Raw genomic sequence first — 24,309 nt, forward strand, 5'->3', positions numbered from 1 at the left:
GATGATGACGAGGCAGCACGCGAGCCTCGTTACTCTCGTATCGGGCAGCCCTGACAGGCGAAGCACAGTGCGGAGGGCGAGGGCGAAGCCACATCAATGGAGGAGACACGTGGCCTCCCGGTGCGCCCGCTTTTGTGAATGGAGAGTGGGCCGACGCGCGTTACGTCGACGTCTCTACGCTGCACGACTCGGCGCCTACACAAAGCCAGGGGGGACAGAAAGGTCGCTCTGCTCTTCGCTCGGTCGGGGACCGTCACGAGCGTCGTCGCAGCGGGTGCTTACAACTGCCGCGGGCCGCCTGCCAGCTTTATTTTTGCCCGGCTCTCGATGATTTGGACCCCAGCCCGGCGTGGGAGGGGCCAAATGGGAGGCCGAAAATGAGAGCTGCCAACCGGGGGCGGCAGCGACGTTTGCACGAGAAGCGAAGAATTAGTACCGCATTTCATGCACTGCCGACCGAATCTGTTGTTGCTTATTCGTAGGCAACACGGCGCACAACTCTTTTCATTCGAAACATTTCAAAAAAAAAAAAAAAAAACCAATTTACATCAACCAGAAAAAAAAAAAGTAACTACTTCTTGTATGCGTTATTTGACGGACTACTGGTGTTCCTTTCTCTGCTCATTCAACGAGCCCCTCACTCTAAATTCAGATTAGCCACATGCACAGCCAGTCTTGGTGGTGCGGTGGGTAGCATAGGAGGGTTACACGCTAGTTTTTACTGCTCCCGGGGCACGTCGTAGACGCTCTAGTCGCGGTCCGGGAATCAAAAAGAAGGGCCCCTTCACCACAAGCTGTCGGAGCGGCGCTGGCTACCAGCCCCAAGCAGAGGATACAACTACATTCGCAAAAATAAATACCCAAGACAGTTGAGGGGAGCACGGACTCCGCTGTAGCCTACATGCTATGCCCTCTCACCCGGAGAGCATATTTCCTCCGTACTCTTTATTTCTCCCAAACATTTCGAAAATATATTTCAAACAAAAGGTGCACTACTCCTCCTCTGTGGCTCCTGGCGTTCTTATATATCAAGCTAACTGGGTAACGAGGAACGATAGGAGTACCGCTTCGGGATTGGATACACGCATACTGGACTGGGGCGCAAACTCGGGCGGAATTTATGAAGAAGAGGCGGAGTTGAGCTAGACATGCAAGAGACACAAGGAAATTCGGTGCCAGAGAGTGCATTCGGACAGCACAGGATGCATGAGCAGTTCGAAGTGAACTGGACAGGCCTCCGTCCTGCAGTGGAAATGCTGCAAGCTGACGATGATGATTATACAATTGGAAGCAGGAAGACCGCAAAGAACGGTCATCCACCAGCGGAGCATGACAAACAGGAAACGGATGACACAACCGCACCGACTATATACGGGAGACAAAAGCCACCATCGGGTCTCGTCCTGGGGTCACTTTTCTCATGCGAGTGGCCACATGCAAAAATTGCCCCATTGCAGACTTTGTCTGTTTTTGGCGATACTGGAGATGCGGACGTTCGTGTGCGTGAGAGAGAGCAAAAGCGATAGATAGTGGGAGGACGCCAGCTGCATCAGACATGGCACGAGTCTACAGCGGGCAGCTTGTCGGGGATAAGGCGGCAGTCGATTTTTTTCGGCCTATAGCCGAGAGAACGCACTCAGCGGATAGCACACACTTCCTCCGAGTGTACCACACGCGGCTCCAGACAGTGGCCGAGTTAAAAGGTGTTGGAGATGAGCGCGCAAAATGCCAGTGGGTCCTCCCCCCCAGCCGAAATTCTTCCCCGTGGGAGCCCAAAGCTGCGCCACCGGAAGCAGCAGCCTTATCTGCGCGACCAAACAAGCGCGCCGTCGAGAGAGCCGCCGTCCCGTTTTTCAGCGGCGCATCCTTTCCTGACTGACAGCCTATCTTATCCGCGCTCCTCCACAAAAGCAACAGGAAGCACCCGGAAAGAGTCAACGAGTTCTCCAGCTGCGGAAGCTAGCTGGCCCCGAAGGATCATCGTCGGCATGCCATTAACTCTCGCGCACCACGGGATACTCCAAACCTCTACTTTTGCCATTTAAACCTGCCATATCGGTCGCAGTCGCCGATCGACACGCTACAGGTGCATTTCCTCCTCCGCTGGTCGCAAACGGACAACAAGGCACTCACTGACAACACAAGTTTGCGCCCAGGGCCGGATATCTCCACACGCGAGAGCCCTCGAAACCGATACAAAACGGCAGCGAACGAAGTGCTCGGAATATACGCGAAAACATAAAAAAAGTTTACAACGCAGCGCGGAGTTATCCTATTCTACGATAACCCGCAGAGGTCGCACGACGCCCGCGCACCCGCCAACCAGGCCACGGAAGGAGTGCCCGACCCCACCCCAGTTTTGTCTAACCGAGGCACTATCCAACATTACAGGCTAGAACAAAGCCAACACGTTCCCGCATCCGGTCCGACTTTACTTTGTGACCACCCGGGCCCTGGCGGTCGCGGCGGCCCTAGGCCCTATGGACCACCCCCACCCCCCTCATCTGATCCCTGAGTATCGATAAAGTTCTCTCTCTCTCTCTCTCTCTCTCTCTCTCTCTCTCTCTCTCTCTCTCTCTCTCTCTCGTGTAGTATCAACACTCTCAATAAAAAAGGTCGTAAAAGGGTAGTAACGGCCTTATTTACTAACTCCTTACGAACCGTATACCCCGCGGTACGGCACGTAGGCTCTGCCACTAGCAATCGCATGGTTAGTAAATTAACTAAGTGTAGGAAGTAGTATGCACTAGATTAGGGTCGTGCTTATGACTAGGTTATGCATGGCCAGTTAGTAAACACATGTAGCTCAGAACAGTGTTATCGCTAGGCTTTACTAGTGGGGGTAGTGGTGCTTACTGCCTGCTTCAGTTAGTAACCCTGGCTGCTGCTGCATTTACTACCTCCAGTTACTAAGTACCTAGTGTATACTGGGACAAGTAACTTGTTAGTATTCCATTAGTGAATGCCCCGACCTTTTTTTTAAAGAGTAAACCAGCATTCACGGCAATGCAAGTTCTGCGGACAATCAGGCTCACTGTATAGTCTGGAAATGTTGTCAAAGACCGGACTTGCCACCCCATATATCCGTAAACCCAGCTTCGAGCTTTGGGGACCGCGCTGTCTAGCGCACACTTTGCCGACCAGGTCATGCTGACGGAGAGGGCGGAACGTGCAAAGACGGCGTTTGGACTGAGAAACTACTACTACTACGCATAAATAAGCTATAAATAAAGGTTTTGCTTTCACTATTTCTTTTTCGTTTCCCGGTGCGTTATCCCAAGACAGACGGCCGCCGTATAGCTGAGGCGAGCAATCGGACCGTCAAAGCTGGTGGCGCCGAGGCCGCGCCGCCCCATAAAGTTTGTACTAGTATACGTTCAATGCCCAAATCAAGGGCACACGTGTGTTGTACGAAGCGTCGTCAGCCGCCTTAGGGCGACCGCGGTCTGTGCTCTCCATCAGTATTCCACAATTGCGAAAAACTAAAACCAGGCCACTTAAATTCTTCCCCAAAGGCGACCAATGAAGTACACGTCTATTCCGTTGCGGAGTCTGAACATCGTGAGGAATCGCGCATGGTACATTCTTCACCTTATTTTTAAAGCGAAGCTTTCGAAGTCAAGCTGACGGCGTAGTACGTCTATTACGTTGCGGAGTCTGAAGATCGTGAGGAATCGCGCATGGTACATTCTTCAACTTATTTTTAAAGCGAAGCTTTCGAAGTCAAGCTGACGGCGTAGTACAAGTCTATTACGTTGCGGAGTCTGAAGATCGTGAGGAATCGCGCATGGTATACATTCTTCAACTTATTTTTAAAGCGAAGCTCTCTACGTCTCACTGATGGCGTCCGTGCACACTAAAAAACGACGACGATGATGATCGTGGACGAAGTGAAGAAAAAACGCTTGCCGTGGTCGGAATCGAACCAGGCTTTCTCGCGTTATGAAGCCGACGCCTATCCGATTGCGCCATTCCAACATGTTCGAAGCAATTTGAATTTGGAGAGGGGTGCATGGACGTGCAAAATCAGAAAAAAAAAAAAAAAAACCATGCACCCCCCGTATACCGACGACGACGACGGTTGAACGCGAAGCTTCCTTCGTACGAAACCAAAAGGCGAAGGGTCAAAGTTAAAGCAGTTGCAATCAAAAGTTCAAACTGCGTGCGAGTCAAAGTCAAAGCTCAACAACCGCCTGCGAGCCAAAAACCAAATTCAGACGACAACCAAGGAATCCCTGAAAAGAAAGAAGCTTCGCGTTCAGCCATCGTCATCGTTAGGCGGAGGAGTGGATGATTTTTTTGCATAACGTATACAGCGAATGGAAGGGTAGGTTTTCCTGCACAGTGGCTAACAGCTCCCGAAAGAAACGCCACTACGTGCACGGGCCAGTCAGCCAGTAGTGACAACACCGACCGCTGCCGGGCATAAAACTCGGCTCCAGCATAGACAGCTATGGAATACACGCGGGTTGCATAGTAAAAGCTTTGCGATACCGGTTTTCGATTGGCACAATCCTGTCGGCCGCACAATTCGAACGTGCGAGTGTTTTAAGAGTTTGAAGTCCCTTCCTGACCGGGCTCGCAAGGGCTTCCAGAAGATTTCGTGGGTTTCAGAAAACCTTCATTCATTGATTGTAGGGCTTAACGCGCCGACGCAACGCTACCGATTAATTTCGACCACCTGGGAATCTTTAACGTGCGCCAATATCTCGTACACACGGGCGTTTTTGCTTTTCGCATTATCAGAAAAGCGGCCGCCGCGGCCGGGAATCGGACCCTCTCAGAAAACCTCTCTTCCGCTCTTGGATGCCGCACATGACAAAGAGATCCGCATTACTGAAAAAAAAAAAAAAATCACTCGATTTCCGCCACCAGGTTTGCGTCCTCTCAAGCTATTACGAAGGAAAGTTTGACATCCACCTCAATGCAGCCGTACGGCTACAAAACACCTAACATATCCCAAGCTTAACACCTCTCAAGCTATATTGGGGACGTTAGAATCAACCCGTATCTTGCCGGTTCAGGGCGAAGACTGAGTAAATTCTCTATTATACGAGTCTTACGAGGCAAATGCATTCGCGTCCTCCGAAACTAGCATAAAAAGTGAACAAAGTGAACCCAAATGAACCAATGCTCAAATGAACAATGCACAAATGCGTAACCAGTTCACATCGTGAAAGGTTTGAAGGCACATCTGAACGCACTTTTTGGAGCAACGCGCACTTGGGGGAGGAGAAATTACCGCATATTTGCGCAACTGGGTTATTTACAAATATTTACAAAAACAGCCTTTTGGAACAGCGTGAAGTAGGGCGTGGATCCTCGCGCTGTTGGTCGCAAATGGCGCAGCGGTCCCCACTGTTTCAAACAAACTGTGCACAAAAGTGAATTTCGCACGAGTCCTTCGTAAGCGCAGCTAACGACGATGCCTCATCAAATGCCGTTGGTTTTTCTTTTTTTTTTTTTTTCCTCATAATTTCTCTTCCTTTTTGTTCAGCTCACGGCCGTACATCCACCTCCGGCCGTTCATTCATGCCGTTTCATTCATGCCTGACAACGAAAATCCGGCCTTTCTAAAAATACACGGCAGCAAAAAAAGTACAACAAAGAAGATTCCAGCCCGCAGCACTCTCATCGACGTTTCCACACCGGCGGAAGCAGATGCCGGCGTGTTGTACACGGCTACGGTCCACACCGGCCGTACATGCCGTTTCCCGGAACGGGAAGTGACGTCGGCATCGCCAGCCTCCGCGGGAGCCAATCACGGGGCCGCAGGATGTTCCCATAGAGCGCGCCGGCGGCATCCCGCGTGGCGGCGGCTGCGTTCGGCCGCATGGCCGCGCAGGCACAACGGTTCTGCTTCGCAACATTGCCGGAGACCGGTGCGGATGTGTGCGCAGCGCGGAGCCGAGCTAGTTTACGCCGAAAAAACACGCGGGAGAGGAATTGAGCCGGCAGCCGGAAAACAATTAAAAAAAAAAAAAAAAAGGCCCGAGTGGCGCGGGTTATTGTCACCTCTGCGCCTGTCGTAAACATGCAACGAAACGGGACGGGAGGAAGGGGGGATTACACAGTGAGCGGTTCCGGTATAAGCGCGCAATCTCAGGGTTGCACACGGACGTTTCGCCAGCATGTCTGTATGACGTCGACCTGCCTATATCGGCAACACACCCCCGACCGCACAGAAGCACCTGCAGAGAACCTACGCACGGTACCTTATTTCCATCTATTCCCTATTCACTCGCAACACGCACGTACACCTACGCCCACGCACACACACGCACCGCTCGCTTAAATTACTCGCCACCTTCCTTGCTTAAATAAAGGACCGACAACCAATTTCTGTCGAGAGAACTTTTGAAACCGCAATTTTTAGATCTACCAGCCATACGTGTCCCGCCGAAAGGAACGCTGGGAACCGTGGCAGTGAGCAGTGCTGCTAGATACTTCTAACGCACGCGAGATTACAAGAGGTGCTTAAAAACTTGTCTCAGACTAAAAAATCAATAATGAACAACCTTTCATATTCCTTCATGAAGTTTTTGATCACGCTTTGAAATCGGCGGAGTTGTTCGGACACGTAACGTAGTGTAGACGGCCCAAGGTGCCGCCGTTCAGAAATTTTAGTAAAAAATTAAAATTATTTCCGCCAGTTTATTTAAAAATTACTTGCGGTTACCCCAGTATATGAAACGCTGGCTTTCATGAGAGCTGGACGACATTACCTGCACAAAAATCAGCCGTCTGTCCCTTTAAAGGAGCCATATAAATAAAAAATGCAACCTTGTTTAATTTGACTGATTGATTGATGGATTGCAAGGTTTGTAGCGCCGACGCAACGCGGGCGATGAGGCGCGCCGTAGTGGAGGGCTCCGGATTAATTTCGATCGCTTTTGATTGATTTGATTGTGGGGTTTAACGCGCCGACGCAACGCAGGCGATGAGGCGCGCCGTAGTGGAGGGCTCCGGATTAATTTTGACCACCTGGGGATCTTTAACGTGCGCCGAAATCTCGTACACACAGGCATTTTTTTCTTTTCGCCTCCATCAGAAAAGCGGCCGCCGCGGCCGTAAATCGAACCCGCGTCCTCGTGCTTAGCAGCGCAACTAGCCGCTGAGCCACCGCGGTGGGCTAGTTTGTTTGAAGAAGCTAGCCTCTCGTAAACCATTCAGTTTTATTCCAGCCACGAAAAAAAGGTTTTTAACCGAAAAAAAAAAAACGAAATTTCAACTGCTCAAACTTCGCGTACAGGACGTCCGTAGCGATGCGATAGATGAAAATAGAGGGAACTCTCGAAAGAGTACCATCTCTGAGTTGCCTGCGCGTTATCATACAAGTGACACGACCAAACGGAACTACAGAGATGTCTCTTGGCGGTGACTTTGTCGGCGGCCGCCAGTCGTACAAACAAGGTCATGTGCCGTCGTAAGGATCCGGCGCAAAGTGGCCGGCGAGTCGCCACTGCTTCATCCGTTTCGCTTAGTGTCTAGATTTGTTTAAAGCTTGCGATCAAATTGGCGCCACTGCTCCGAGACAGAACCCGGTACATAATGTAGCGATAGCGCTGAACTTAACACGACGACGGCAGGATCAAGAAAAAGGACACACGAAACGGTAGATGCGCTACTAACAACTGTGAAAAGTTTAATAAGCAAGACAACATATAAATACTCCTGCCACCTCGTATCACCCCCAGTGCATGTTCTAATCATATCACCTCATACAACAATTCTTTTTCTTTAGATACTAAATCTCTCTTTCCAGCAACGAGACTGACGGAGCACTGACGCACTCGCCTTCGAGGCCAGAAACCATCGAAAATGCTTCACATATTTCCCTTGTAACCCTGTCCCTTGATTTGAAGAGCACCTTCGTGTTTGTGAAATCCGGAGTGCATTTGCACTTGTCGCAGTGCTGTGCCAGATTGCCAGAAATAGCCGTCTGCTGACACAGCGCACGGTACTCCTTCAACCTTTCGTTCACACAACGTCCTGATTGTCCTATGTATGCCTATAGATATGTATAGATACCAACTAGCCCAACACCAAGCTTTATTGAAGAGAATCCGGTACTCGTTTTCCCCGCATATTGCCACGAATGATAATCGAAGGTTCGCCGCACTGAATAGGCGTCCGGTCACGGGGGAACGCGATTACCCAACGATACTCCATATAGGCGGATTTGCTGGCTTCCAAAACTTTAAATGTTGTCTTATCATCATCACCACCATCATCATCATCACATCATCAGTTCATTGCTCTTCTGGCAGAGCTACGGTACAGTGAGGTGTGTCGTTCGGGGCCGAGTATGGGGGTCCCTTATGCGATGAACATTTCTGCTCAAGAACGTCTGTTTTAAGCAGCGCCCCTGGCGGCGGCTGCTTCCCAGTTGGTATCAGAAGTTTTGTTTGTTAAATTAATCGTTATTTATTCCCCTAATTAGCCTCAGCTCTTTTTTTTTTTTTTCATTTGACGGGTTTTCTAAAACCAGTCAAATAACTGTTCATTTTATTTAAAAATTTATAGGTGGCGCTGGCTGCAACAGGAGTTCTCTGGGGAACGCCTGCGCTGCATACAATTTTTTCATCGCGAAAGGGACCCGCGCTCTCCATTGGTTTTTCCCCCGAACGACACACCTTTACTTTCTTAGTACACTGTAGCTATAGGGTCCCAACAGAGCAATATAGCTTCGTGAGTTCAGTTCTGAAACTTGTAGGGCGAGAAGAGAAAAACCAAAACAGCACCGACACTCTGCCGTTTAGTTTGCTATAGAGGGAATACCATCACACAGATCGCTGGTGTTCAATGATATATATTCGACCGCGTGCCGATAATTAGAGTGACCGTAAATGTTAATGATCAGCACGATCAACGGGCTGTGAAAGTCCAGAAATGAATTGCATTTTTGTACTGGTAGAGCTTTTGTTTCCTTGTTTGTGTCTATGTGTAGTAGTTGCTACGGCTTATGAAGTTGGTGGACCTTTCAGCGTGTCGACTTCTTATCATCGTCCCAGGGGTCGGTGTCGTGAATACGTAACGATTTCGAACAAGGTGACTCGGAAGCACGTCGGCCTGGATCGAGATAGCTGGTGCGAATCTGCCAAGGAGAATTTTCTGTGGCCTCTTAGGTGGTGTAAGGTAGACAGACATGTGTTCATACTAGGGATGGGCATCGGTTAAAAATTTTAATCCGATTAATCAGTTGAATTTAATCGGCTAATCGATCTATTAATCGGTTGCGTTGGTTAGGAAGAGAACTTACCAAAAATGATACGTTACTAATATTTATAATAATTATAAGATCATGGGCCCGTCGGCTGTTCACAGACATTACAGATGAGGTAGGAAGGTTATCATCATGGCGCTGATGCGGGCAAGACGTTCGTTCGTAGCTCACACTTTTGCAGGGGGCGCCGATTAATCGTAGTACTATACCTACGACATAGTTATTTTATACAACGGCCCGCTCACCGTTTTTTGCACCAGTGTTGTATGTTTTTAGTAAGAGTGGCCGTTTTCCCGCCTGCCTTGGCTATAAGCTATCGGTTTTAATCCCTATCATTTCCGAGCATACTTGCATCGTTTTCTGTTGTGACGCGAGGCGGGTTATTTGAACACAGTTATGATCTTCGACACGCTTGCACACAATTTCAGCGTGATACTGTTGTTTCATTTTGCTCACATGACTTCAACCGATTAACCGGTTACAAAAATTAATCACGACTAAAGCCTTGATCGATAAATAGGAAGGTTAATCGATCAATCACCCAACCCTAGTTCGTGCAGCTTCTGGTTGGGGGGAGGCAACAGCTGCGCCAGGCGCTACTACGCTTCCTCAATCGATCCTCAATCAGGCAGTGATTATTATTCTATGCTGGAGTGGAGTCCCAAATGACGCCCCGTACCTGCCAGCGTCGCTCGTCAAGCTCTCACGGCGGATTCAGGCATGCCAATGCTTCGGCAATGATCGGAAAGTGTGGGGCTCTCGGAGTGCCACGTTAGAATTCCGCTCCATCCGGGCTTTGTTTTCCTTCAAGCGCTTGCCTTTAGGGGGGGAAGAAGGCGTCTATTGCCACGTGGTGGCCGTTCCCTCCGTGACGCGGAGCTTATTTCCTCCTCGACATTCTTCTTCCGGGTGGGGTGTCCCACTACGCATTTCGTTTTCGTCATTAGGGCAATACTCTTGCGTGTCACCTTCCTCCCTTGGGTCAGCTTGCGTAATGAACTGTAATATATTGGACGCGCTTCGGCAATACCGTCGGATCGAACGTTATACGCGCCCTTCCGCTTTTGCTCATCTGTCTCGCATCATCAAGCAAACAGGCAGTTTCCCATCACCGCACACTAGGCGATTCCGCGTTGGTACACCATTCGGGTGCATAGTGACGACGCCCCTTAAACCCTCACTGCCATAAAGGCCAAGAAATGTCGACCTCGAACGGTTCCACGTACGTAACTTGAACAGCGCGCGTCAGGTTGGTTGTGAGCGGGTACTGTAACAACGTTGAACTGAGCGCAGGATTCGTGCAGCGCAAACCCGCCGCCTGGGCGTCAGGTGCCGTGGCTTGCACTAACCCATGAAGCGTGGCGTTTGCAAACAAGATCACACTGCTCCCAAGTCCGCAAGCGGTATTTCAACAACCATGGCTGGATGAAATACATCGGATTTCTTCAGGAGAAAGGGGTTGTGGAAAATTTCGCAATTCCCGCAAGAAACAGACCAATCAGGGTGAAGATGGAGGGTTGCCAGCAAAACAGCTCCTCTCCTGCGACGCACGTCAGGACGATACACGCTCCTTGGGGTCAGACAACCACCGGCCGCATTAGTCAGCGGAAAGGAATTTCGAGCTGGCCGTGAAGCGGAAGCCCAAAGAACAAGCTTAAGTCGGTCCGTAACAATCTCTCATCCGATTCATCCCGGCATCAACATCAGCACCACCTCTCGCAGTGCACGCGGTGGATACTTCGCCAATTACAGGGCCCCGCTGCAGTACAGGCCCGTTGGTTCGAAGCAGACCACGCGAGGCTCGCCGTTTTCGCCGGTAGTGAGGACGCTCCCACGAGAGAGGGGGAGCAAAACAAGCAGGGCGAAGGAGCGACTAGGCGTGGCGGCCGAGGTGCAGTGTTTCGGGGAACCGCTCAGGCGCGGTGCAACATCAGCAGCCCCCGAATGCGGATCGCCGAGCGGAAGCAGCGCCGTCCATGCAGGCGGGGAATTTCATCACGCAGTGTATAAGTTTGTGTAAGAGGAGCGAAGCATCGCGCGTGCACTGCACAGAGCACTTGAGCATTTCTTTGGAAACACGCTTACCAGCTGTAACTACGCGTGGAACGCCCCGCTGTTTGTAAGCATAAAACTTTACATGTTGCTCAACACACACGCACACACAGTATTAGTGTTAGTATTAGCCGTTACTTCGCCTTACCCCTGAAGTGAAAAGTCAAGCCGTTATCCCATTCAGCACTTCATTCCGTCAGATATAATGCTGCGTTGCACAGGTTGCTGACCATGACCGCCCGTTAGGAGCCACGACAGAATGCCAAACCGGTCAGTTCTGTGAAAAATAAAACGGCCGAAAAAGCAAATGGAACACTGTATTGCAGCAAGTCGGATGGTCGCTGCAATGACCAGCGCGGCTGGCGCGGTCACAGGAAGATAAAAATCTTCCCTTCGCATCTCTGCTGTGCGAAACTTCCGGATACGGAACTAGCTACCCTATATTACTAACAGCATAAAAAAGGAACAATAAAACACGGACCCGGAGCTGTTTCTAGTCTTTTTCACGTGTTCATTTTCCACCGCAGTTGTATTTATTTATTTTATACCGTAAACCTTACTTGAGGGTACACACGAAGGGTACAAAACACGAAAAAGATATCCTTTTACAAGAAAGCATTAGGTTGCGTGCTGTCAGTAATACAATGAACCTTTTTTCCAGTAGCGCTCTGAGCATGCGCTACTCTCGCTCCCAGCGACGGATTCGCCAATCTTGGGGGGCAAAATGTAAACAAAACGACGCCATATTGGATTAGACAGTTGCGAATGCCGTGCCAGCCAAGTTAAGCCACCTTAGCCAGGTGCTGCTCCGTTTTCTGAGCTCTGAAAGCGGCCGAGAGATAGGCGCTACGCTCCGTGGGCGCTACGGCTGCCATCGAAAAATTTCTCTGTCACCAAAACCATGCGTGGTGCCTGGGGCGGCTTCCTCAACTGCGTAAGGCAGGCGAAAAAAAATGGGGGCGTGTTATTCTACAATCCTCCAAGTGTGGTTCGGGCGGCCGCCGCAAGTGGGCTACGCTACTTGAAAAAGGTCCATTCTTGCGAGTGTTCAAACTCTTTAGCAATATAACATGACACACAGTACACCGAAAGCCTAGTCCCCACCCAAGGAAGGAAGAATGTTTGAACCCGTCTTGACGAGCAATAAGGCCTTATCGGGTCGTTATAATTCAACTGAGCTTCTTGTTTTGGGGGCAAGTTGCTTGCATGCGTCTTCGTTTATTTTCTGTTGTCCCCTTATAATTTGAAACAGTAGTTTCAATTTGCTTGTGTCGGTGTACTTTCAGCAGTTCCAGATCATACGATTTTAACCTATCTGTGATAGATTCTGTCCGGAAGTACAGTGAGCAAATGAAGCGCAGTGCTATTTTTAATTTTTTTCTATTCTCTCACTCAGGAACTGCTGATTAGGATTCCGCACGGAATAGGCAGACTTCAAAATAGGGCGTACAAATGTCTCGCACGAAAGTAATTTTCATTTTTTTTTTTTTTTTGGGGGGGGGGGGGGGGGGGGGATAATGCTGTTTTTCCCCAAGTAGAACAGCTCTTTAGAGGCTTCATTTAAGCAGACCTCCACAACCTAAAGGTGTGATGCCTCAAATCAATTCAATGGTGTGTGCTTTGAAGCTAGCTGTTTTAGTCAGGAAGTTTTTCTAGTTGTAGTCATACGATAGCGCAAATTCTTTCCTGGCTATGTGGGTGAACATTGTGTTTGATTGCCATTCCCAACTGTGCGCAGCAATCATGCAAGACTTGATGACACCGATCAATCTTGATTTCGCCATTCTTATTAGTTAAATGGGTGTAAATTAAACAGACGTCGGCAGAAGGCTTCACATTAACAGAGTTTTCAATTACTGCGGAAATATCACTTATGAAAAAAAAAAAAAAAGGCTCCTGCACGAATCCCTGTGGGACAGCGGACAGTACCTTTAATAAATTCGATGCTCAATCCCCAATGCGCATTTTCTGCTGACGGTCCCCTAAATATGCGACTATCCAATTTATTATATCCGAGCTAATTCGTAGTTGCTGAAGCTTAAAAATTGTGTTTTTGTGAGGAACTTTATCCAAAGCTTTGGCAAAATCTGCACAGATGACGTCAAGTTTTTGGGGAGCTCCCAGAGATAAATAAAAAGAGTAACAGCTGCAACTGAAACCAATTACCGAAACTGCAAATTTTTTGACCATTTAAATATGCACTGTGTGTATTTTTCTAACTGTGAGATATATGCATATCCGATCCACGGTTGAGACAAAATCATGGTCTGTACAAAATCAGTCAGACTCTAATGGTGAAAAAATTTTGCTGTCAATTTTTTCTGGATTTCGCACTCGGGGATCTGAAGAGCGCAAGTAGTTCATGAACAGGTCATTCGTGGAAAATAGTAAAATGAAAGCATCTTTATATGGTAGAAGGAAGCGCATCGCATTGTTCGCCCTAGCCAAGGGGCTAGGCCGCGTTAGCCCTGGCGAGCCTGCCTCCTGTGGGCTGTTAAGCTGTCCCAAGCAAGCGCGGCAGTCGTTAAAATTTTTATAAAGCAAAAAGAAACAAGAACAAAATAAAACTACAAGGGGAATATGAGCGTACAAAATTTAAAAAAAAACGTATCTTTTGCACCAAAGCAAAAATGAATAAAGGCTGCCAGAATTGCAAAACAAACGAACAAAACCAAAAAAGATTTATCCTATGCAACACCCTTACGCGATTAAGCAAAAAAATAAAATGAAAGTGAAAAACACAATGCGCTCTCAACCGCAAGAAAGACAAGCATCCTCGGTTCTTCGCGTTGGTGTAACGACTCGTTGGATCTAGTGACGCGCGTTGGATGTACTGACTCTTTGGATCTATTCACGCGTTGGATCTAGTGATTCGGGTGGATTTCTTGACTCGTTGGATCTTCTGACTCGTTGGATGTAGTGACCATAAGCGCCACTCGCCCATCCCTCCCCATATCCTTCCTCTCTTAGCTGCACTGCTCTCTCCCTTCATTCACGTAACATGCTTCCCCCCTTTCCCTTTCCCTCCCCCCTCTCTCTCTCTCTCTCTCTCTCTCTCTCTCTCTCTCTCTCTCTCTCTCTCTCTCTCTCTCTCTCTCTCTCTCTCTCTCTCTCTCTCTCTCTCTCTCTCTCTCTCTCTCTCTCCTCCCCTTTCACATCTTTTTAGCACGAGTCTTGTAACCCATCCGTAAATCGCGAGTGATACGTGGTCCACGGGCAACAGGTCGGCGACCAACCCGCAAATAACTGGTTAGTCTCTCCACTGGGTAACTGGTGACCCATCCATTGCCAGTGAGTAGTAACCAGTATCGTCACTGGCTCATTCGGGTGGCAGACAAGACCGAATTTTCAGCGCCCAACTAGCATTTCAAGAGAGTCTCTTCTTCTAAAAGGAGAGCGACGCGTATTGTTTGAAAGCTTTGGAGTGAGATTAGACTAGTAGCGGTTCACGCGGACAACTCGGCCCAATGGAAGACGCAGACTCCGTATAAACCGGAGTTGCTTATTTACAGCACGGGGGAGGCGGATACTATGGAGCACGGCCAAGAGAAGAAAAGGGACGACACCAACTGCGGGTTTGGTAGTGTTTCGTCTAGGTCCTAGGACGCCTTAAAGGAGGGGAAGGGAGGGGAAGGGCGGATCACCCCCCCCCCTTAAAGTAGCGCCCCCCGCCACGACAGGTATGGACGTTGAGCCGATATTGGTACGTTCGGTTGCGTTCTGTCATTTCTTTTTTCGAAAAAATAGAAGTAGTAGTAAGCATATCTGGTTCTACTGTGTAATGTTGCAAGCAGGCAAGATACCAGAATGACCGCCGTCGAATTTATCGAACTTCAGGGTTCCTCTGTACACTCTTAATCTGGTTCCATATAAGTTCCAGTTAACAAGGGTGATCCATATATTTTATGTGGATCCAAACGAAAGAATAACTGGAACGAAGCATATAGGTGGATCTTATCTGGAACCGTCAGCTTGTTTTATTTATGTTCGTGGTTTTTATCTGGAACCGAAGAAATGGGGTCATGCGATGTCGGCGGTTCCAGTTACTGTTCCACTTATGTCCCAGTAAACGATTGGGGAGAGGGCGTTTGTATATTTTTTGCTCGTGTCTTGTTCCACATAAATCGTGCAGGGCAGTGAAGTATGCTCTCTTTCATGCATCAACTGGAACAATGAACCATATATATTAGGTGCTTCTTGACCCAAGATGCACGTGCGCGTTTAATATACACGCGCACACCGCACATAAAATTTAATGAACTTCGCCGACATCTATGAAACTGCCTTGCAGCAGTTAACGTTCATAATACGGCTAAGCTGTAGTTTTAGTGATGTCCTTTGACAGAAAACGAAATCCCACTTTTTTGTCAACGCCGTACAAAGCATTAAAAATGTCGAGAGGAGGATATCTTAGGCAAAAGAAGAAATTGCAGGAACCCATTTCCAGGTGTTCTGCGGCACCCAAACCACTTTCGTGAACATCGAATTTTTCTAATTTGAGGCGTCAAGTATACAAAATCACCAGTGACTTCAATTTGAGAAGGACTAAACGTCTTCCCTTTCCCCGTCTGCCGTTCGGGCAAAGCCATAGCTGCTATAGCGCTGAAGAATTCGTGGTGCTTTTGTGAACATCTTCATTACGAAATACTTATTGAGGCCATTACATTTTATGCATTTGGTTTACAAAGTTTCGCAGAAACGGCAGTTTTTGTTCAACACTCAGTCATCATCTCGCTGTGGTGTAGTACGCGCTCAATGGTACTTAGTCCACGTTACTTATGTTGTGATGAGGTACATACATAATGGTAACCGACTGCGTCACATTTTACACCGCACACATCATGCTACGCATGCAGTTATATGCTAAGAAGTTTGTTTTTGTATTTTGTCTCGTCCCGGCTATTAATTTTCACAAGCAAAAACGAAAGCCTTGCAGGAGGAGAACGACACAGAACCCGGAGAACTAAATCTACCCCGCGGCATCTGCCTTACATTCTGTATATTTATACTGAAATGTCATTCTTATTTCAAATTATGCATTGCAGTATCGCGAGAATTCGCAGTGTTACCCTAATATTGTTACTTGCCATAGTAATTCAAGTTCACCGAATGACCTGCCTTCTCCTCCTGGTCCCCCCGTTGCTCTTTTCCCGCACTATTGGTGTTCATGAAGACAAACTGCTGGAAAACGGGAAGGTGTATTATTACTCGCTTATTAGCGAGTAATCACACTGGATTCACTATACGGAAGTAGTTTTCTATAACGTGGATATCAAAGAGCGTCGCAGTATATATTTTTGGTATTGGAAAGACTTGTTGTCAAGAGAACGCAGTCAATAAAGAAGCGTCGTTTTGTTTTCACTGCAAAGAACGAAATAAAGCTGTCATCGAAGTTTATGCACACATACCGCACGCACTCACGGCCCGCGGCGAGAAACAACTTTAGCCCAACTAACGTGTTAAATTGGCTAATATCTGAGCTCTTTGTTCCAGCCTCAGAGCCGCGTAGACGTCCGCTTAGAGGCCTACTCCCATTTTCCGAAGCAAATATAAGCGATCACGGGTGCCGAGCTTGTGATCTCTTCCGCGGACTGGTCACTGGCCACGGCGTGCATCGCCCAAGGCACGGAGGAAGAAAAAGTTAGCCGAAACCATTACGAAACGACCGCCACTTCAGTGCGGCATGCCGTGCGCATGCGTTGACAGACGCAAGGCAGCGCCGCTTGCGTTGATGCATGGTATAGTGGGACGGCAACGGGTACAACGACGATGAGGGAAAAACGGGACTGCGTGAACACTTTTAACGACAGCAGCGCCCCTACGTCTCAACGTTTTTGCAAGCTAGTTTTTGTTCGTCCGCATGCAGCGCCACCAGTGGCCTTCTATAGCGGTGTTCTTTATTGCTCGCGTTATGCGCCTGATGTACTAAATGAACTGTCGGTCAGACTGGCGGGAACGGTGACCAGTTTGGTTGTGGCGTGAAACTGCGGATTTCTTCATGTCCTCGGGCTGTATTTACTGTTCGACGAAGTGAAGTTTTGCCGGGAGGCGCAAAAAAGGTCAGTGCTGCTTATTTATGTTCTGGTAACGGTTGTTGTTCATTGACTTGTTCATCACTGCGTCCGATAAACGTGCCGCTCCGCTGCCTGTTCGATGCGAGAAACGTTTGACTGCATACGTTAACTAGTGCTATTTAGAAAGTTGCTGGTGCGCGCATTTCTCGAGTCTGCATGTCCCCTTATGGTGTGGTGTTGCTTAGTTGTATATTGACGGTTGCTGTACCTGTCAGCAGTGCTGAATCTTCTCGAGTTAGTCGCACGTTATTGTCTCGCGCGCACACACTGCACGGCTTGTTTGTCGGAGCGTCTGTCTTTAGCCTTATCGGTATTTTCAAACTTCCGTGTTAATTGCGTTGTGTTGGTCTTCTGAGAGCCATACATTTACTGTGCTAATCACGCTATTCCGCCTAATGTTGATGTGCGTTCAAGACGTTGGCGGCAGCACTGCTTACGTTTATCTGTGCTGTGTGTGTAGTTGTTCCCCGTTTCTTCCAATGCCTTCGATGAATTCAGATGGTCTATTTACACTAGTCAACTTTAGTTGGCTCCCTGACGTGTAGTGAAATGCAAGGGAAAGTGGTTGGCTGAGCAGCAGCGTAGTAACAAAACGTTCCTTTTGTGGAGGGGAAGTCAGGTGGAAACACGCAGAAAGTGTGGAGCCGTTTCTATGCTGTCAATGTCAGTGGGAACCTGAGACCTCTGAATAATTACCCATAAAGCTCACGTGTGGACTATTAGAAGTTTTAACTTCACAAAGTAAGTTTCAAAATAATTCATTCCTGCTATTTTATGCTATCAATGTCAGTGGCAGCTAGAGAGTTGGAATAATTTTCGAAACGCTCAGGTGCAAAGTTGTTGAATCATGATGTGCACCAAACATTAATCCATTTTTGTTCTCCTTTGAACGTAGAAATTATACTGCAAAAGCAGATTGCTACATTCTGTATTCATACTCTATGACCTGTTCAGAAAGAGTCTGTGGCTGACTGTGGAGACATTTGGCCCTCCACTGATAGGTTGTGACAAATGTTTTTGTTTCTCTGCAAAAAAAAAATGAAAACAAATTATTTCCATTCTTTACATGCTCCTGCGAAGTCATGGCTGTGGCATTTACTGGCTGAAGACATCTTCGGCATGCTGAAGGGTCGTCGGGGAGAGTGCGGCGGATTATGAATGCCCTGTGGAGCTCATTTTTGTATTTGTGCAGATATTGTGCAGATATTCACCAGTTCGCATAGACTGGTATATTTTTATATCTCAAATTGTTTAGCATGAAAAGATTACCAGGGCTTCCGCTGTAAAAAAGACATTCGACTTTCGTGGAACGAATCAGACATTGTTCAATATTTTCTCGTGCTCCCTGGGTAAAGCAAGGCATAAATTTATTCTCTGATATTTTTGTACTGTTTATTTTCTAGGCAATAGGGTGAAGATAGACCTAAAACAGCTGTACAAGGAATGCATATGGCCATTTTAATTGTATTTGGACGCCTTCTTGGAAGTGTATCATCAGAAGGCAACAAATTAAAGCTCTTGCACGGGATGAAATCATTGCATTCTACAAGTAAGTACGCACTGCCATTTTTGGGTCTTTCATGGCGTGGTTTTAGGTAGTTTCTTTGTAACTAATGGTTTGAAACTTGAACTTCTTTTCAGTGACAGCTTGGCCTGTGGCTCAAGGTGACAGTAGGAGCTTTTCGGAACACGTTAGCGAAACTTTCCTGGAAGTGCACTTTGAGACGTCCCTGGCAGAAACACCCGGGTCATAATTTTGGTTGGGTAAGCTGGCATTTTGTTTTTGCGGGACTCAATTTCTGGGCCTGTTCATCCTAATAAAATCTCACTGTTAACAAGTTATCGTGAACGCCAATATTGGCCATTGTGTTCACATTCCGCCTATTACGGATGCTCCAACAGTGGCCAAAAAAAAAAAACACTATTTTGTATTTAAGTTTTGTAAATAGGTTGCTGCTACAACAATACGGTGGCAACTGACGATTTAAATTTCCCGCTTTTAATACGCCCGTAGCACCAATAATACTCCCAAATACAGCCGTAGCATGAGTAATGCTTGCATTGGATTTTGACAGGTGGTTAAATAAGGGGTAATTTTTTAAGGCAATTGTTTAGAGCACAGAAAGTGTCGTCTGCAAGAAAATGTGCTATAGTTGTGATTTATAAGAAAATTGTGCAACAGCCTAGTTCAGCATTAGTCAGCTCAACTTCTGCCTCATACCACTACGAACCATGGAGGTAATACATATCGAGAGGGAAATATTTTAGGTGGAACTAATTCCCCGAAAAATTTCTGCCACAGTGCGATATTTATGATTTCCTATGACTGGCCATTTATTTCTTTGCGGTAGAAACATCGTTTAGCTGTAAGTTATATTAAGCCAGCCTGACTACAGCATTCTAGGGAGCACATTGTACAGTACAGAGAACATTTTTTGCAGAGAGAAGGTGTGTAAAATATAATGCCGAAAGGTGATTATAGTAATTATTATTTGATTTATTTAATAAACGAAACCTCTCAAGGATAAAAAAACCTTATATTCAGGATACCGAGGCAGCAAGGTGGGATACTTTCCAGAATCAGGGCAATTTCATTGATTGTCTGTGGTGAAATTGTTTAGCGCACTTTCACCTTTAGCAGCACTCCCAGAAAAAAACGCAAGAAATCACTGATTTTAAATCAATTACTGTGTTATGAAAGGGCCTAAGCAACTCACTCATTTAAAGCAACCATGTAACAAAATATTCTTGTTTCCTTGAAGGTACATGAGGTGAGCAGTAAGTCTTCTCGAGGCCCGGTTATTCTGAGAGAAGGGACTGGCGGCATCAATATTGCCCGCAAGAAACACATCACGGATGCGCCGCCGGCATTGTCACTTCAGGATGTGGTCATCCTCTTCGCGGGATATGTCATCTTTTTCATCGTGTCATCATGTTCTTATGGTTCTGTGCCTTTGAAGAGTTCTTGGGACTTTTGCAGGGAGTTCTTGGAAAGCATGAGAAATTTGACAGTAGCCTGGTGTCATTTAAGTTGGAGTCTTTGTTGAAATACTTGAAGTGTTCAGCTCTACTTGGGATTTTAAATTATTGGTAGAGGTTAAAGTATCTCTTGAAAGTCATGAAGGAGGTCAAATAAAAGGCATGAAGGGGGTGAGGTCAGATGAAGAGGTTCAAGTTACTGACACATGCAAGTTTCATGTCAACTGAACACTGAAGTCATGCCTTGGTTTACGATTTTTCATCATTGGCACAATGCGCAGGCTGCCTTTGAATCTATAGTGGGTGTTAATGTAGTCCATGGCACCGCATTGTAACGTCCTATTATTCAAGTGTAGCTCATGAGATTTTTTTTCCTGGCAGTGCTGCTGCTGATGCAAAAGTGACAGTGCTTATTTACGCAGATAGCTTGCGCCTTCATTGATAAATTTTAGTACTGTAAGTGAGCTGACACCCATGCCGTAGAAGAATTTAAAATGTGCTTATTTGGCTTGAACAAGTCTTCTCCTTTGAACAAAGTTGCATTTCTTGCTTGGCGGAAGCAGGGATTTGGTCACAATTACACTGACAGCAAGACGGGAGGGTTTTTATAGCACGCAACTGTGAATTTTACCTAAGGTAAAACGTTGAGGCTGGAAAAAATGCTTTCAAGTCTGCTTTGTAAAACTGGTTGGTCCCTCTATGATTCAACGCTGGCTTGTTTGCTTCTTAAGGATGTCTGACTTGTTCCCGCTTGAATTGATGACGTATATAATTAGTCTGCTTGTTAAATTTTATTATGTGTAACACGCTTCCAGCAGCCCTGGTTTGCAAAATTATATAATATTCACGCTGGCTTTCACGAGATTTTCGGGGATGAATTATTTTGAACAACTACAAATTGTTTGGTCAAGTAACGTGCCTTAAGTCAAAGGCCTTTTCAGGACGCTCATAAAGTCTATTTTGCCTACAAATAGCTTGATGTTACACTTACGTCTGGTGTCAGGAAACTACTATCTTTAATAATCATGTTTTAATTGTGGCATACTGCCGCAGGTGACCTCTCGTGTCAAAATGTTTTATCGTTAATCTTGGCTCGAGCGTTGTTTTCCTAAACTCTTGCACTGCACTGTTGTAGGTTTCTGATAATACAACCGTGTATGGCTTGTTTTTAGGCCTTTCCCTACAATTTAATAGCAAACTGCATTTTCCCAAACAGTTATGCGTAAACACAGTATGGCAAGCGCAATGAGTAATTCCGCCTTTGAATTACCTTGGTTTATCTGATAAGACAGCATATTTGATGCTCACTGTTGTATAATGTCTGTGTGAGTGCCGCGGTAGACGCACACGTCTATTTATTTATGAAGCAGTCGACCCTTATACCGTCTTTATTAACCATGTTTTTGAGTAAAAGTGAATATGTGAAAATGCCACCTGGAGCCTAGTGTTATCGTTATGGTATTTATTCCTTGTACGTTGGTCATTTTCTGTGCAATTTAAAATAGACAGCTATTAAAATCTTAAATGTATGAATACTAACATCCAATAAAGTTGTATAGTATGTTGAAAAGCAGTGTATGAGTCATAATAGTTTGTTTCGTGCGTATTTTATTGCAAGTATATTGTTTCTTTTATATGCAGCTGAAACCCAGCACAGGATTCTGCGGGTGAAGCCAAAGAGGGTGTGCCGCTCTAGGTGCCTCAGACCAACTTTTATATAGAACTGTGCTCCGATAGGCAACTGTTGGGAACTGTCAGGGACCACACTGCTGCAGTGGTTTCTGCTTTCCAATTGTTGGTATCACTGCGGGTCATATATCAAGGCTGTGTTAAAATGGTGCTTGCGGTTTCCTGCTGATACCAATGCATCCGCCAGCCTGGCATATGACCTCGGTGTATACCGACAGGAAAGCAGAAATATTGGAAAAGTGGAGTCCCAGGACAGCTTCCCAATGCCTATAGGAACACCGTTTTATATAAACAGCTAGTCTGAAGGTACCTGGAACGGCTCACCGGATAAATTCCATAATCATTTTACATGGATCAATGTTCCAGTAACTTAAACTACCCTTTTATTTGGAACAGTGATCCGCATACTTTTATTTGGAACAGCGATCCACATAATTTAGTCGCAAAAATATGTAGTGCACTGTTCCACTTAATTTTCAGGATATGTGGAACACGGTTCCAATTATATAACTGGAACTTTTTTGCAAAAAAGTTCCAGTTACTAAGTGGATCTTACGTGGAACCAGATTATGAGTGTACGGCGGCCTTCGGAAACGAACCCATCGGGCTGGAGGGACTGAAGCCACCCGAAGAGCCCCCGCAGTGCACGGCGGTGGCGCCACCTGGTTTCGCGTCAGCAGATCAATCCACACCGGTCGCAGCGCGAAAAGCGAGCGTTCTGCACAGCGTCACGGCGTCACACGACACAGATCTCGCTCTTCTCGTTGCCCAGGCTTCGAGAAAAAGAACCGTTACTAGTTAAATATGAAAATACCCAAATTTCACGGAAAGCAAAGACTAATAAGAGGCGGTGCGGACGCCCTCCCATGCGTCCTCTCCGATTTAAGGGAGCGCCAAAGGGAGACGCACATATTGAAGCGTGATCGAAACATCTCCAGATGCCGTAACCGCATTCAACTACCCCGAAACCTCAGGGTAATGACCTTTCAGTGTTACCCCCCCCCCCCCTCAATGTTTTCGTCGTGGACGGTGCCAGGAGCGCGATAGCTCCCGTTCCACATGCTGCCACGGGTGACGACCCGAGCCGCAATACAGGACTGCGCATTCCCACCAGAATGAAAGCAGTCTTTAATTAAATACATATATATAAACTTCCTCAACATGGTATGCACGGGATTACGCAAGAGGGGGGCCGATTCTCAATACAGCGCCCCCCCCCCCCCCTCCCCACCCAAGCGGAAGCTCGGACCCTACTTTCGATAGATCTTGATTTGATTTGATTATGAGGTTTAATGCGCCGACGCTAGGCAGGGGATGAGGCGCGTCGTTGTGGAGGGCTCCGGATTGATTTTGACCACTTGGAGATCTTTAAAGGAGCCATGAAGAGAAAACAAAAGTTTGTTTTATTCGAAAGATTAGGTGTTTCATAGTACCCCAAGCGCTTTCCCGGAAGCAAATGATGCTTTATTCACTGAGAAATAAGGCAATTTAAGCCAAAATTTTAAATCTCCCGCTAAAATTGAACATTCCGTGACGTGTACAATGGCGTCATAGAGCCGGTCCATGAAACAGATACTTAGTATGTCGACTCCATATAGCACCCACACGCGGGAGTCGATCGAGACGGCGGCCATTTTAAAAATACTAGTAAAACCTAGTGCACCCGCAGCCCTAGTCATGGCATCGCCTGATCCGGAGAACAAAACTCTCGCCGAGGAGCTCGGGCTTGCATTTAACAACCTCACACCACTAAAACGCTCAATGCTTCGAAGTGCACGAGCGGCAAGAGTTGTGGGATACGCGGTGGACGGGAAAGCGACCATTCCGCGATAGAACGCCCAGCCGTCGGCACCGCTGCCTCGTCAGCCCCGTCGCGACGGACGAATATACAGGGTGTCCCAGCTATCATGCACCAAGATTTAAAAAAAGAGAAATTGCGTAACTCCAAGAAAACCTAGTGCATAATGTTTGCTGTACTGTGAAGAAGCGGGGAGTATTTTTGTCGGTAATGAGACTTAATCAATTATTGTAATTAATTATCTAACTCGAGAAATACTGTCCTAATCACTAAAGTGTCAATGAGGCACTTGTAGGTAACCACGAGGGGCGTCTAACTGCGCTATTTTCAGCGACGAACTAATTGCGTACTCATTTATTTTTACTGATAAAGGAAACCCGCGAAATATGAAAAATACCACGTGACGACGCTTACGCGCGCATAGTAAAGCAGCGTCCCCAAACAAAGCTGATTGAAAGCAACTGCTTCGCGTGTTACCCGCCCGAAGAGAC

At 47.0% G+C, this 24,309-nt stretch overlaps 1 long non-coding RNA gene across 1 annotated transcript; it reads left to right on the top strand.

The window, feature by feature from the left end:
• The first annotated feature begins 18,647 nt into the window (after positions 1-18,647).
• On the top strand, positions 18,648-20,332 carry LOC144167635 (uncharacterized). Its single transcript, XR_013322072.1, has 3 exons — positions 18,648-18,901; positions 18,994-19,116; positions 20,115-20,332. It is a non-coding gene; the product is annotated as an uncharacterized LOC144167635 (long non-coding RNA).
• The last annotated feature ends 3,977 nt before the right edge of the window (positions 20,333-24,309 follow it).

Source organism: Haemaphysalis longicornis, unplaced genomic scaffold (genome assembly GCF_048455015.1).
Source record: "Haemaphysalis longicornis isolate Haplotype H1 unplaced genomic scaffold, Haemaphysalis longicornis Haplotype H1 scaffold_2, whole genome shotgun sequence".
Classification (NCBI taxonomy): Eukaryota; Metazoa; Arthropoda; class Arachnida; order Ixodida; family Ixodidae; genus Haemaphysalis; species Haemaphysalis longicornis.